This window comes from Doryrhamphus excisus, chromosome 21 (genome assembly GCF_030265055.1).
Source record: "Doryrhamphus excisus isolate RoL2022-K1 chromosome 21, RoL_Dexc_1.0, whole genome shotgun sequence".
Classification (NCBI taxonomy): Eukaryota; Metazoa; Chordata; class Actinopteri; order Syngnathiformes; family Syngnathidae; genus Doryrhamphus; species Doryrhamphus excisus.
Genome location: NC_080486.1, coordinates 7996042 through 8010663, shown reverse-complemented (window position 1 = coordinate 8010663; position 14622 = coordinate 7996042). Strand labels below are relative to the sequence as shown.

The following is a 14622-nucleotide window of genomic DNA, read 5'->3' as shown; positions in this document are numbered from 1 at the left end:
TCGGTATCATGCTAGTGTATGTAAATGCACTCTCCTATGACTCCAGCCCACCACAAGGCATGCAGCTGAGAGTGGGAGTCAAGGCTGATTGTGTCCAGGGTGCTTCTAGATAGCGATAGAACACCCACTAGTGTAGCGTTCTCCAGTGGAGGAAGAAGTTATAGTAGAGGCTTGTTAGGACATGCTTGCTTTGGAATGCAGGGACCGAGGGGCCCCTGAATGGAAGCAAAGAAAGCGAGAGTAAAGGTTAGATCAGGAACACATCAACTGCCAACAAATTTGAGGCTAATGAAAAATGAAGCTTCACCTCTTTCTTTGGCAGGGGCTTGCAGCTCCATTTTTTTTATTTTTTTATTTTTATGGTGAGCTGCAAGGGCGCTATCTGGCCTGTCACCTCGAATTTCTCTCGGCAGCCGGGAAGAAGGGAATACTCGGTGCTTCCTCCTCCGTCGAAAGCTGGGTTTTTCTATGCCCACCTCATATTCGCTCGCCGACAAAATAAGCGGAAATCTAAATACGAGCACACACAGTGACACAGAGGAGAGATGCAAGCGTTGGGTCAAACTGCCTCGTTGTAAAATACAACAAAACACAAGATTTGCTTGGTTGTCTGCTACACACTGTTCTCACGCATCCTCCTCGAATGACACTAAAACACAATTAGGTTAAAATTAAATCTTGCAGGAAGAGAAGTGGGGGGAGGGTGGGGACAGGAGAAGAAGAAATGATTAAAATAATTACAAATTGCGCCCTGACAAGCAAGAGCAAAATTTAGCCCAAAGCCATTTGTCTGTAATTAGTTAATTAATCCTTACACAAATTATGAGCAATAACTCATCAAGCAGGACTCACCCATCAGAAATTCAGCCGACTTGGATTTCTTCTGCTTAGGTTGCTGCAGAGCCTTCTGCTGTAACTTCTGGAGGGAAATTGTTAAATGAATAAATTAGCTGCAGAATGAAGATCATCATTTATGATCCGCAACTAACGCAGTATTTTAAATATGGGACGACACCGAAATGTCATTTAATTTACATCGCCGCTAAAGGGGTCAAGCGCTAATTGAACAACAGGAGTGGAAAAGAATTTCATCATAAATAGATAAGAAAAGTTGACATGAATGTGTAATGAAGGTCACATTAAAATACATCCTCCTTGTTTCCTGTTTTTATTTATTTATTTATTTTAATAAACACTCTCCTGGAAAATTACATATATGCATCTACAGTACACAAGCTTGTGTTCATTGCGATGTTTTTTTTTTATGTCAACTGAAATAAGACTTGTTGACGTAAAACCTCTACACTACAACATCATCTGGAACGGTTCAAAATCAATATTTACATCATGACGTGGCAAAAATGTAAGAAAATACATCACTGTTCCAGGATCAATTAAGAGCTGCTATGTTCATGTGATGATGCGTTCAAGTGCACCGGTAACACAGAGGACAGAAATGTTGACGTTAATGTACGGCTGCCTTGCTGGCCGTGGGAAGTGAATCTGAAATCTGATTGGTTAGAAAAAACAATGTTACATAATGTTTAAGTGACATGGGCCAGCACTCCTGATTTTGAAGGCCTGATTGGAGGAAAATAGATGTTGATAATAATAATAATAATAATAATAATAATAATAATAATAAGAATAAGAATAAGAATAAGAATAAGAATAAGAATAAGAATAAGAATAAGAATAAGAATAAGAATAAGAATAAGAATAAGAATAAGAATAAGAATAATAGACCAATTGGGGAATACGGTGAATGCTTGGAAAGTGGTTAGCGCATAGGCGACACAGCTAGGAGACCCGTGTTCGATTCCCCGCTCGGGCATCTCTGTGTGGAGTTTGCATGTGGGTTTTCTCCAGGTACTCGGGTTTCCAAAAACATGCTAGGTTAATTGGCGACTCCAAATTGTCCATAGGTATGAATGTGAGTGTGAATGGTTGTTTGTCTATTTGTGCCCTGTGATTGGCTGGTGACCAGGGTCCAGGGTGTACCCCGCCTCTCGCCCAAAGACAGCTGGGATAGGCTCCAGCACCCCAGCGACCCTCGTGAGGATAAGCGATAGAAAATGAATGAATGAATGAACATCACACTGTCCCAGGATCAATTAAAAGCTGCTATGTTCATGTGATGATGCGTTCAAGTGCACCGGTAACACAGTGAACAGAAATGTTGATGTTAATGTACGGCTGCCTTGCTGCCCGTGGGAAGTGAGTCTGAATTCTGATTGGTTAGAAAAAACAATGTTACATAATGTTTAAGTGACATGGGCCAGCACTCCTGATTTTGAAGGCCCTGGGCAGATTACATTGAAATGGCAACACAGAAGCTGAAATCTGATTGGAAGAAAATAGATGATGATAATAATAATAATAATAGACCAATTGGAGAATACGGTGCACAGTGAGTGAGTGGTTAGTGCGTAGGCAACACAACTGGATAACCGGGTTCGATTCCCCGCTCGGGCATCTCTGTGTGGAGTTTGCATGTGGGTTTTCTCCGGGTACTTAGGTTTCCTCCCATATTCCAAAAACATGCTAGGTTAATTAGCATGGCACCCACGCATGCACAGGGAGAACATGCAAACTCCACACAGAGATGACCAAGGGTGGGATCGAACTTGGGTCTCCTAGCTGTGAGGCCTGCGCGCTAACCACTCATCCGCCGTGCAGCCTGTTGATAGTGATATCAGTGCATAATAACGCCACACATTTCATTGATGGTCATTGTTGATTATAATGTTTGATAATGAAATTAGACTCCAAATTGTCCATAGGTATGAATGTGAGTGTGAATGGTTGTTTGTCTATATGTGCCCTGTGATTGGCTGGCCACCAGTCCAGGGTGTACCCCGCCTCTCGCCCAAAGACAGCTGGGATATAGGCGGTAGAAAATTAATGAATGAATATTGAAATAAATCAGATGACCCTTTATTGGAAAAAAAATAACAACGTCAATAACGATGGAATGTACCATTTTCATACAGCCTGAATCAACTGTGTCTGTCTATTTTGTCCAAGTACAAAAACATTTACATACGGGTATAAGACCTCCATAAATCCTACATGGTATAATCCGAGCACCCAGTATTCATGCGAGTGGGATCCGCAGCTTTTCCAGAACTGTAGGTGGTCTACTGTACACTTGCGTGACATGGAAACAAGACGGAATGTTTCAAGCAAGTTCCCTTTGAAATCAGCAGTATGTGGAACAAACTCAGCAGTCCCACATTTCTCTCATTTCTGCCGAGCCCGGAACAATACGAGCGTTGAGATAAATCCCATAAGTTGTTGTTGTTTCGGTTATGGATATGTTTACACAAGGATGCGCCATATATAAAAAGGGGCTCTTATGCCTCAAAGCATCATTTTATACAGATTTCAGTGATGAACCAGGAACGGCATGTATTTGTATACAATATTTCATTTCAAAGGAGAAAATCAAGGGGTACAGTGGATGGATAGGGGGGTTATTTCAACTCTAAATGACAGAGCAATTAAAATAGAAAAGGGGGGGGGGGGGGGGATACTTCCAAACCAATCTGGTAAGAGGAGTTTTTGTAAATCTGTTTTTACATTCAACAAGCCCTACAGCGAGACATTCATTTATACCACTGAGATTAATGCTTATCTAATTGTAACTTATTTAAAAACCATTTTCCTTTCGACTGGGTACCAATCAGTTTTCTGAATTACAAAGACTGGGGGAGTACAAGACGGGCGGTCTTCCTGTGCTTTCTATTACGTTCCCATTTCCATTCCATACAGTAGATGCGCTTTTACTGGAAGACTAATGGTGTTTGGGTAAGAAGGAACTATTATGGGTAAATGAATCAGGTCATTTTTGATGATTAAAAAAAAAGTGCTCATGCAAACCCAGTTATCAATATAATGCCGAAAATGAAAGTGCTCATTGAGATCTGTTGCATGATATTAAAATCCTAAACTTTATTGGAACCTCAAAGCAAAATAAAAAAAAACTGGTCCAGTATATCCACTCTTAGCTAATTGTGTCCGTGTTCGGTTATGTGATGAATTAGTTACCATTTAGTTGATATATACTGTACTGTAACATTATTTACACTTTATGTAATGTTTCTGTCCCTTTTTTTCTTGTGTATTTAGTTTTTATTTATTTAAATTTCATTTAAATTTATTTTCTATGTATTTATAATTTTTGTATCATTTAAAAAAAAAAATTAATTTTCCAAATATTCTTAAATAATTTTTGTGAATTGACTTCTTCTGATGTATTTTTTCTTTAATATTTCACTTTATGCAACTAAGTGAAATTGCGCCTTCTTTCTCATTATAATATGAATTCCTCTTTTAATATTTTGCCTTTATTTGTGTAAAATTATAGCTGTTTTTTTCCTATTTCTGCTTTTTAATGCCATTTTACTATTTTAACTTTCTTATTGGAAATTTTCCGAATTAGGATTTCATTCCCATAATATTTTGACTTTATTCTTGGAACAGTGGAACATTGACATTTTATGTTTTATTTGTTTTTACAAACGATTATGACTTAAAAATACTTTAATATTTACAATAAAAACTAACAGTAATAGTACAGTTGCATATTTTTGGTTCTACTTTTTTCCGTTTTTAAGTAATCAGCAGTAGAACATAGGTAAGTTTCAGGAAAATATCAGTTCCCAAATAAAAAACAGCAAGCATAACTTTCACTTTGATACTTCATTCATTAATTCATTTTCTACTGCGGGGGGGTTGCATGCGTGGGTTTATTCTGGGTACTCCAGTTTCCTCCCACATTCCAAAAACATGCTGGGTTAATTGGCGACTCCAAATTGTCCATAGGTATGAATGTGAGTGTGAATGGTTGTTTGTCTATATGTGCCCTGTGATTGGCTGGCGACCAGTCCAGGGTGTATCCCCACCCAAAGACAGCTGGGATAGGCTCCAGCACCCCTGCGACCATTGTGAGGATAAGTGGTAGAAAATAAATGAATGAATATTTGGAACTAGCACATGCATACATAAAAAATTCTTATCAATGCGTAACCTTGTGTGTAGCTTTTGTTGTAGGTTTGAACACCAGATACTGTAACCCACGTCAAGCTAAAACTCAACTCTGAAACCCGGACGTCACTTCCTGTCCAACCCCGATGCATTTATAGGAACACACAGGAACATGCATCTTATATTTGTCTCAACTATATGGTAATGGTAATGGTTTTATTTCATTTGAACATGCATCAGATTACAATTGAATGCATCACATAATCAGTTCACAGTTCCACATGTCCAAAAGGAGTAGGAAGAAGCAAAGCTTATTAAATCCTACCCCTCCATCTGGTACTTTTACAATCAGTAACTGTTACATTTGTTCACTTCCTGCTTTCCTAATATAGTTTAAGTTTTTATGTTTTATTTTTTATTTTTTTTTACAATACAATACAATGACATAATGTGTACCATAGTAAGTGTCAATATAGTGATATGTATAGCACATCATGACTGGTTCAAGACTCTTCATCCTTGTATTTAGCAAACATCAACTGCTTGTATTGTTTCTTGAATTGGCTCATCGTTGTGCATTATATTGAGTAATAAGAGTGTAAAGGTGATTATAAGTGTGCTTTTTCATAACAAAAATAGTCTGTTTATTAAAAATAAAGAATCCTACTTATTTTTTGGTAGAACTCACATGAGTCTACTGCATGTATATCAACTTCTATAAAGGAATGATTGACGTCAAAGCATTTGACTAATTTTCAATTTATGTTGCTTGCGTGTTTATTGGTTCTCCTCCATGTTTTTCTCACAGTGACCCGTAAATGAGCTCTCTGTCCCGCAAATGTCAGTAAGTCATCTGATAACTACAAATGTATTATTGCCCTAAGTTCAGCGGCAGTTAAAGGAAAGAGGGAAATATATGGGAAAGTCCACATCAGGAGTACAGTACATGCACCCCAGGCCGAACGCTTTGGGTCATTGTCAGTAAAAATCTAATCCAAGCGACACCACGTGAGCCTCTGTGTCTAGAGAGAGAGCTAGGAAATGTCTGCTTCTCATCCTGCTTTCCTTTATCCCACTGACATTGACAGCATGCTCCTTGCAAGTACAAGGCCTGTTGTTTAATGTGCCATAACCGGATGGAACGTGCAGATGTTGCATTTCCAAAACGATAAACAACAATTTTAATCCTCGGGGAGCACAAAAAAAAAAAAAAAAAGAAAGATACTGATATGTGCAGCGTCAACAACGTGGTGCGCATGCTCAGATTTGCCATGGTGAATACGTGGTGCTGCAATAGAACCCTTTGCCAAGACATTTGGGTAGATTATTCATCATTCCCTTTTCTTATTCTACCTCTTTCCCCATTTTATTTCGGAGCTTCCAAAATGGATAAAAAATAATCTAAAATTGGTGGCAAAACTAACTTTCTTTCTCTGTAAATGCAATTGTTGTCAAAAGGAATTGAGCACAACAATGCCTCGTTCAGTTCTTGTTGCATTCAAAGGCATAGCTAGAAGGGTTTGGGGAAGACCGCTTCGCTGCTGGGGGCTGGTGGGCGCAGACCAGCTAGAAAGTGAATTTTGCATACTGTACGGATCATCGCCCAGTTCAGCCCAGTCACATTGAATCTGCCGTCAAGCAATTGTGCTTCATGAAACCGTCAACCCTCATTTACGTCTGCCTGTTTTCTTCCCCACGCAGCTGTAAACAAGGCCCGGGCTTTGAGCTGTCTTCCTCCGTCCCAGTGTGCGCTACTTGCCAGGGGAGCACAGACAACAAAAAATCATCTTCACAGAGCTCAAGCTACCATTTGCAGACAGGCACCCCGTGCATGAGTCAAGGGCATGGATGTATCCTGCCTCTGTTGGTCCTTATTGTGGCATAACGTGATGAATTAGTTACCGCTTAGTCTATATGTACTGTACTGTATCATTATTTACACTTTATTTTTTTGTTTATTTAAATTTCATTTAAATTTATTTTCCATGTATTTATAATTTTTGTATCATTTTTCAATTTTTTTTATTTAATTTTCCAAATATTCTTAAATAATTTTTGTGAATTGACTTCTTCTGATGTATTTTTTCTTTAATATTTCACTTTATGCAACTAAGTGAAATTTCTCGTTATAATATGAATTCCTCTTTTATTATTTTGCCTTTATTTGTGTAAAATTAAAGCAGTTTTTTTTCATTTCTGCTGTTTAATGCAATTTTACTATTTTAACTTTCTTATTGTAAATTTTCCCAATTAGGATTTTATTCCCATAATTTTTGTGAATTGACTTCTTACGATGTATTTTTTTCTTTAATATTTTACTTTGTGCAACTAAGTAAAATTTCTTGTTTTCAATATACTTCCTCTTTTAATATTTTACCTTTATTTGTGTAAAATTAAAGCTGTATTTGTTTCCATTTCTGCTGTTTAATGCCATTTTACTATTTTAACTTTCTTATTGTAAATTTTCCTAATTATGATTTTATTCCCATAATATTTTGACTTTATACTTGGAACATTGATATTTTTAGTTTAATTTGTTTTACAAAATATTATGACTTAAAAAAAACATATTACTTTAATATTTAAAGTTTATGCTACTAATTTAGGAACATTGATATGTTTAGTTTTATTTGTTTTAAAGAACATTATGAATTCAAAAACATATATGTTATTATTATTATTATTAATATTTCAAGTTCATGCTACATAATTTTTTTCTCATCATAATATGAAATTGCGACATTTTCTTGTCAGATTAGGACAAAATTCTTATATTATTTATAATTTTTTATAATTTATTAATATTTTTACTTTATTTTTGTAAAATATGCTGCTGATTCTTCAATTGTTGCTGTTATTTTAAGTTTTATTATTAAATTTTATTTTTTAAATGTGGCATAGGCCAATTAAAAAAATCTCTATTTTATTCCATTTATTATTTTGTCTTGCTTTTATAAAATGATCAAATTGAAACATAAGAAGTAAATAAATACCATTACCTCATGTGACTATATGAGAGATTGACATTGTTTTCAAAAATCCATATAGAAAGAATAAAAGCTAATCCGCTAATCCAAGGCATCTAGCATATATCCAATTTTACCCCCAAAGTGTGATCCTTTTCATGTGTGCACAGTAATTGTGACCCACCCAACAGTTCCTTATTAACACAACAACCGCGTCAGTTGGTGTAGACAGAAAACATAATTAGTATTCAGGCTTAATTAATCTATGCTGGCCCCCTTAAAGTGAATTAGTCAATTATTTATGCATGTGTGCTCCTCTGATGCTAACAGATTATGCATGTTCCTGAAAGAGAAGGAGAAGGGGAAACCTAGAAAATGACTTTGAAAACTTTCCACTGTTAAAAAAAAAAAAAGATTAATGTAGGAATGAGGGTGACTTACAAATATTTGTTTGTTGATCAGTATTATTAATTAGTGTGCAAGTCCTGCCTGCTGTCTGAGTGCACTCGGTAAGTGCACTAAGTTGGATCATGGTATCTGCCATCATTTCTGGCATTCAGGTTTATAAAAACGTGTAAAAGAAAACATATTTGGTATGAAATTAGCTAATTAGCAACCTGTAAAAATAATAACAATAATAATGACTCACCAGCCATTAAAGCAGCAAACTTGTACCGATTCTCATTACTGCCGTGTATTACATACTTCAGCTCCAATTCATTCAGTCAAATCCAGGCCAAAAGATAAAATAAATATGTACTTTTTATGTGCCCTAATCTGTGGAATGGAGCTGGATCAAGGTCTTTCCTGGGATCATGGGAACTCCTTGAGATTTTACAAGAGCCTTTTTGTTTTTCCTCTTGAGAACCAGGCCTGTGGACCCTTCAATCCCCTTATTGAAAAGCAGGAGGCAACACGGAGGAATGCTAAATGTCAATGGTCACAATGGACCGGCACCTTCACACACACACACACACATACACACACACACAAACACACACACAGAACTAGATGACTTGACCTCTGTGTGTTCAACTATGAAGGTCAGCGGTGAAACTGTACTAACACTCCCAAAGGTGTCCTTCACTGCAAGTCTTACTAATAATAAAAAATTGCACACATGCAACTGAAATCTAATAATAAAAATGTCACTAAAGCGGAAATATTATTAGTACAGGACAATGAGCACCTTTTATTATAAGAGATAACATTTTTTCAACTAGTTTATTCATTTACAAGGACATTTTATTATTTCATTGGCCTGCACAAATTTCTGTTGAATTAGCAAAATAAACCCCAGGCAAAATGTGAAAGATTATCCCATACCATACCATACTTTTTTTTATTTTTTTAACTGAACACTTGTGCTCCGCTGTGTGTGATTGAAAAACATGTAAAGCTATTGAATCTGTGCTTTGTATATGTGGACGCAAAATGAGTGTTGTAACAAGTGGGCTAGTGTTTTTGTAATTGTTTCAAATTACGCGTGGTGTAATAAGTCAGTGAAATCGGAGCCGGTGTGTGCGGTCCGTGTGTGTTAACTAGGCAAGGACCACAGGATATTCATGCAACCTTATCAAGGCTCATATAAAAATAAGATTAAAAAACATATTTAAACAAATGGACATATTTGTCTATTGATCTTATGACATACATCACATGTGCTGAGAATTAATTATGTTAGCATTTCAGCTATTTTAACTCAGAGCACGATGTTGGTCCTTAGCGATATTTTGCAAGGTGTTAGCATGTTAACTGTTAGCATGTTAGCATTTTTGCCATTTTATATGTAAATACAAATTTATACATGGCATGATGTTAGGAGATTACAGAACTGTTTTGGCATTGTCTGTACTTAGTGTTATATTGCTAAATGTTAGCATGCTAACTGGTAGCATTTTTACCATTGTATTTATGTCTTATTGCAAAAACGTATATGGCATGATGTTGAGACACGATACAAATGTCTGGCACTGTCGGTACTAAGCGTTACTGTCTCTTGCTAGGTGTTGTCATGCTAACTGTTAGCATTTTTACCATTGTAATTTGATGTATAAATGCAAATATATACATTGCATGATGTTAGATTACAGAACTGCCTTGGCATTGTCGGTTGCATTTTTGACATTGTATTTATGTCTTATTGCAAAATCGTATGTGGCATGATGTTGAGACACGATACAAATGCCCTGGCACTGTCGGTACTAAGCGTTACTGTCTCTTGCTAACTGTTAGCATTTTTGACATTGTAATTTGATGTGTAAATGCAAATATATACATGGCATGATGTTAGATTACAGAACTGCCTTGGCAATGTTGGTACTTAGTGTTATCTTGCTAGGTGTTAGCATGCTAACTGGTAGCATTTTTGCCTTTGTAGTTATGTCTATTTGCAAATACATACATGGCATGATGTAGAGACACGAAAAAACAGTCTTGGCACTGTTGGTACTTACTGTTACTGTATCTTGCTAGGTGTTAGCATGCTAACTGTTAGCATTTTGCCATTTTAATTTGATGTGTAAATGCAAATATATACATGGCATGATGCTAGATTACAGAACTGCTTTGGCACTGTTGGTGCTTAGTGTTATCTTGCTAGGTGTTAGCATGCTAACTGGTAGCATTTTTATCATTTATAATTATGTCTAATTGCAAATACATAAATGGTATGAGGTAGAGACACGATACCACGGCCCTGGCACTGTTGGTACTTTAGCGTTACTCTCTCTTGCTCGGTGTTAGCATGCTAACTGTTTTCCATTGTACTTTTACGTCTAAATGCACATATACAGTATATGTAGCATGATTTAAGGTCATTATAAAACTGCATTGGCACTTTTGGTACTTAGTGCAAGCTTGCTAGGTGCTAGCATGCCAAGGCGAGAGTGAGCTCCACCTCTGTAACACCGTGCAATGCATGTCTCAAAGCTGTAAAAAAAAAAGCCCCTCCACCATTGCCAGCTGTGGAATATGGCTCTTTTGTGAAATAAAATCAAGTAAAACCTAGCAAATGTGGAAACATAGAGCCAAAATAATATATACACACAATATACTATATGCACAATATAACTGCAAAAAGCTAAAATAAAACTTTAAAAAGCCCTTTTTCCATCATATGTCACTTTACAAAAAGCTGACCTTCCCTGAGACTAACCGTCTTCTCTGTCACAATCAAACCCAAACCTGGAGTGACACTGCATGGTTCTATGTTTGCACCACACAAGCCACTGCGATGCTTTCTTTTTCCACGAACACGTAGCAAGGATGTAATTCAATAGTCACCAAGGGACGGGGCACGGTGCACCAGAGAATATTCTATTTGTTTTTAGTGTTTCAAAACAACCAGGCCTCCATCTAAACATACAGTTGACAGAAAAGGCCAAGTGCGTACTTGCTTTCTTCTTTACTACAAACACAATGCATACAAAAACAACACATTTATCGTATTAATAGTTTGAGATGTTACCTTTTGAGATCCAAATGGTCCGTCTTCTTAGTCAGCTCCACAGCAGTTGTCATGGCGATATCGTCAACACAGTCTCACATCTCATGTAACACTCCCAGTGTTGTCTTTCACTCACTGAAACAACAAGCATAACTATAATAGTCTTTGGTTTACAAGTACATTAAAGCATTGTTAAAATTCTAACCGTCAAGATGAAGTCCCATCTTTATGATAGCTTCACCTCGCAGATGGCATTACCGTTTTTTGTATTTTCAATGCATTTCGCTTGGACACGCCAAAGACGGATACTTCATCACCTTTCACTGGTGACAATGAACTCCCAAATGTGAAAGTAAAGTACTCACACTGCTTTGTCAGCATACATTATGTAGTACATGACGATTGGATTATACATTATTTAGCGGGAGATGCAGAAAAATGCATTTCTCAAGCAAAGAGAGAGAAGTCACATAACGTATGTCTCAATTTCTCCTAAGGCGTTTTTAAAAGAAACGTTTGAAACACATTTATATGAACTGAAAAAGATGATTTAATCGCTTGCGTTCTGTATATAATGTTCTTGAACACAGTGGAACATCAGTTAGCATACATTAGTGTGTTTTTTTTGTCAAACACTGAAAAATTCAGCCAAAATCTTTCCTCGGTTTGCATATACTTACTTTTAAGGTGTCCCTACATCAGAATATGTATGTTTTGACATAAGTAAAATAGCAAAAATGCTAGTATTCTGGCAGTTCGCATGCTAGCACCTAGCAAGGTAGCACTAGTACTGAAAGTGCCAAGGCAGTCCTATAGTGTCCCTACACTATAGGTCATAGCTAAAATGCTACCATGCTAAAATAGTAACAATATGTCGCGCATACAACTGTCTTGGTAGCATATATTTAGCACAACATATCCCTGCTAGCACCCTGCTAGCACTGTGTTACAATAGAACCTGGCACCAGAAGTACCGTATTTCCCAGAGTATAAGTCACACTTTTTTTCACAAGTTGGCTGTTCCTGCGACTTATACTACAGAGCGACTTATAAATAAAAAAACTGTTCATGTTACATAAACACTGGACACCTTTTCTGTTCATGTTTATTTTTTGTGTAGCTGAATAACCATTGTGTTAGCATATCTTCCACCTATTTAGCATGTTCGCTATTTTTTTATTGTTAGAACTTGACTTCCAAGAGGACGTAATGTCTGTTTTGGTCAAGTAGTTAAAATAGATTACCCGCAAAAAATGCGACTTATACTCCAACGCGACTTATAGTCCAGAAAATACGGTACATAAATGTTTAGTTTTACTGAATACTACTGTGTACTGAATACTACTGATATACTGTATTTTCCAGACTATAAGTCGCACTTTTTTTTCATAGGTTGGCTGTTCCTGTGACTTGTACTCCAGAGTTATTATAAACGTATATATATTTAACTTATATTATAAACTTATATATACATATAAATGAGAAAAACTTTTTATGTTACATAAACACTGGACACCTTTTCTGTTTCTGTTTATTTTTTGTGTAGCTGAATAACCATTGTGTGAGCATATCTTACACATATTCAGCCTGTTCTCTATTCTTTTATTGTTAGAACTTGCCTTCCAAGAGGACGTAATGTCTGTTTTGGTCAAGCAGTTAAAATAAATTACCTGCAAAAAAATGCGACTTATACGCCAATGCAACTTATGTATGTTTTTTTTCTACATAATTATGCATTTTTGGCCTTGTGCGACTTATAGTCCAGAAAATACAGTATTTATCTCCCAGCTATGACATCACCAGGGGTTGACTCTGTAGTTATTTGCTAAATAACGCAGTTATACCACTTTTCTTTCCATCACAGCTGCAAAAATAACCCAGAGTGGAGCCAAAGAAAGCCGTCATATGACAGCAGTTTGACAAATGAGGTGAGAAACACTATTGAATTCAAGAAATTCGATCAAGAAAAAAGTGACATTAAGATTTTAAATTGTTTTCTGCATATAAAACGATAAATAAATTGGTTTATGTTAATTTGGTTTCATCGGATTTGCATTCGGCTACAGTATGTTTGCGTTTAAATCGGATCAACTGGAATGTATGAATGGCACTAACCAACGTATTGTTATGCCTCTGTCACAAAACACTGCAGTTTCTGTCTTCATTAAGCAGCGTAAATAAGATGTGCACCATTTTGGACTTCCAAAGTCTTGCCCAAGCTGTCATTGATCGTTTATGCGATTTAATATAGACCTAAATCGCCATCTACTCCAATTAATTCTCAGTGCAGGCATGAGAGTGGCTAATGATGTTATCTTACCTAATTAACCTGTATAGGGATCCAACTCCAGGACAAGGGATTGTTCATCCCTCATCCAAGTGTTCATTATTATCATTACAATCATTATCATAGAGTGGCTAACTTATGATGTTGGCCATTCCGATGCCATTAATCTAGATTGAGTCCTTTTTCATTTCTAGGGAGGGGCAAGCTCCTTTGGGGTCATTTTTAATTATCACTGAAAGGATGGGAATTCTGGCAAACTCAAATAAGATCAGTTGTGGTCACAGTAATCACCGGCATCCCACGAGATCACATTACGTCAATGTGCTTTGACTACATTTGTGATTTCTGCAGTTTAGTGCACACTAGCCCCTTCACTTTCTGTCAGCTTTCATTCCAAATGTCGGTTACAACCTATTAACGCGGCAGACGAGGAGCAGATCAATAGCCCTCATTGGGCCATGTGTCATTAGTTAATCGGCTATTGATGAGCTATTGACACGCAGATAATTAATCTCACACCCAGTGTCGGCTTTCATATGTTTCCTTAATTATGCTCTTCATCTTGGGCCGTACACATCAGCAGGCTGCCATTTGCTGCTTGACAGTGAGGAAAAGTTCGCTGTCAAGAATCACTCTTGTATTCTCACGTATTTTTCTTGTATTTTCTCTTCATCAATGAACCTCGTATTTATGTCTACGGTGGGTGTGTCACCTGGGGCGGTCACAACAGAATTGTTGTTGTGCTGAGGACAAGAGTGTCAGCAGCACTCTCCAGTACAAGTTACTTGGAGGGTTGTAGATATTTTTGTGATAGACCTTTGGATACGCATCAGGTTACGGCATGATTCAAAAACAATTTTTTTTTGCATGTTTCTCACACGGAAATGTTTCAGATCGATGGGAAATTGCAAAAACATGGAACAGTGGTAAAC

General features: G+C 36.8%; 1 long non-coding RNA gene across 2 annotated transcripts; it reads right to left on the bottom strand.

Annotated features, from left to right (window-relative positions):
• Positions 1 to 466: 466 nt before the first annotated feature.
• Positions 467 to 12378, bottom strand: LOC131109156 (uncharacterized). 2 transcript variants are annotated; one of them, XR_009120675.1, is made up of 4 exons: positions 12084 to 12378; positions 11425 to 11538; positions 853 to 919; positions 467 to 510 (listed from the first exon to the last, which is right to left on the bottom strand). It is a non-coding gene; the product is annotated as an uncharacterized LOC131109156 (long non-coding RNA). The 2 variants fall into 2 exon arrangements; XR_009120674.1 differs by lacking the exon at positions 467 to 510 and having other exon boundaries at positions 776 to 919.
• Positions 12379 to 14622: the final 2244 nt, after the last annotated feature.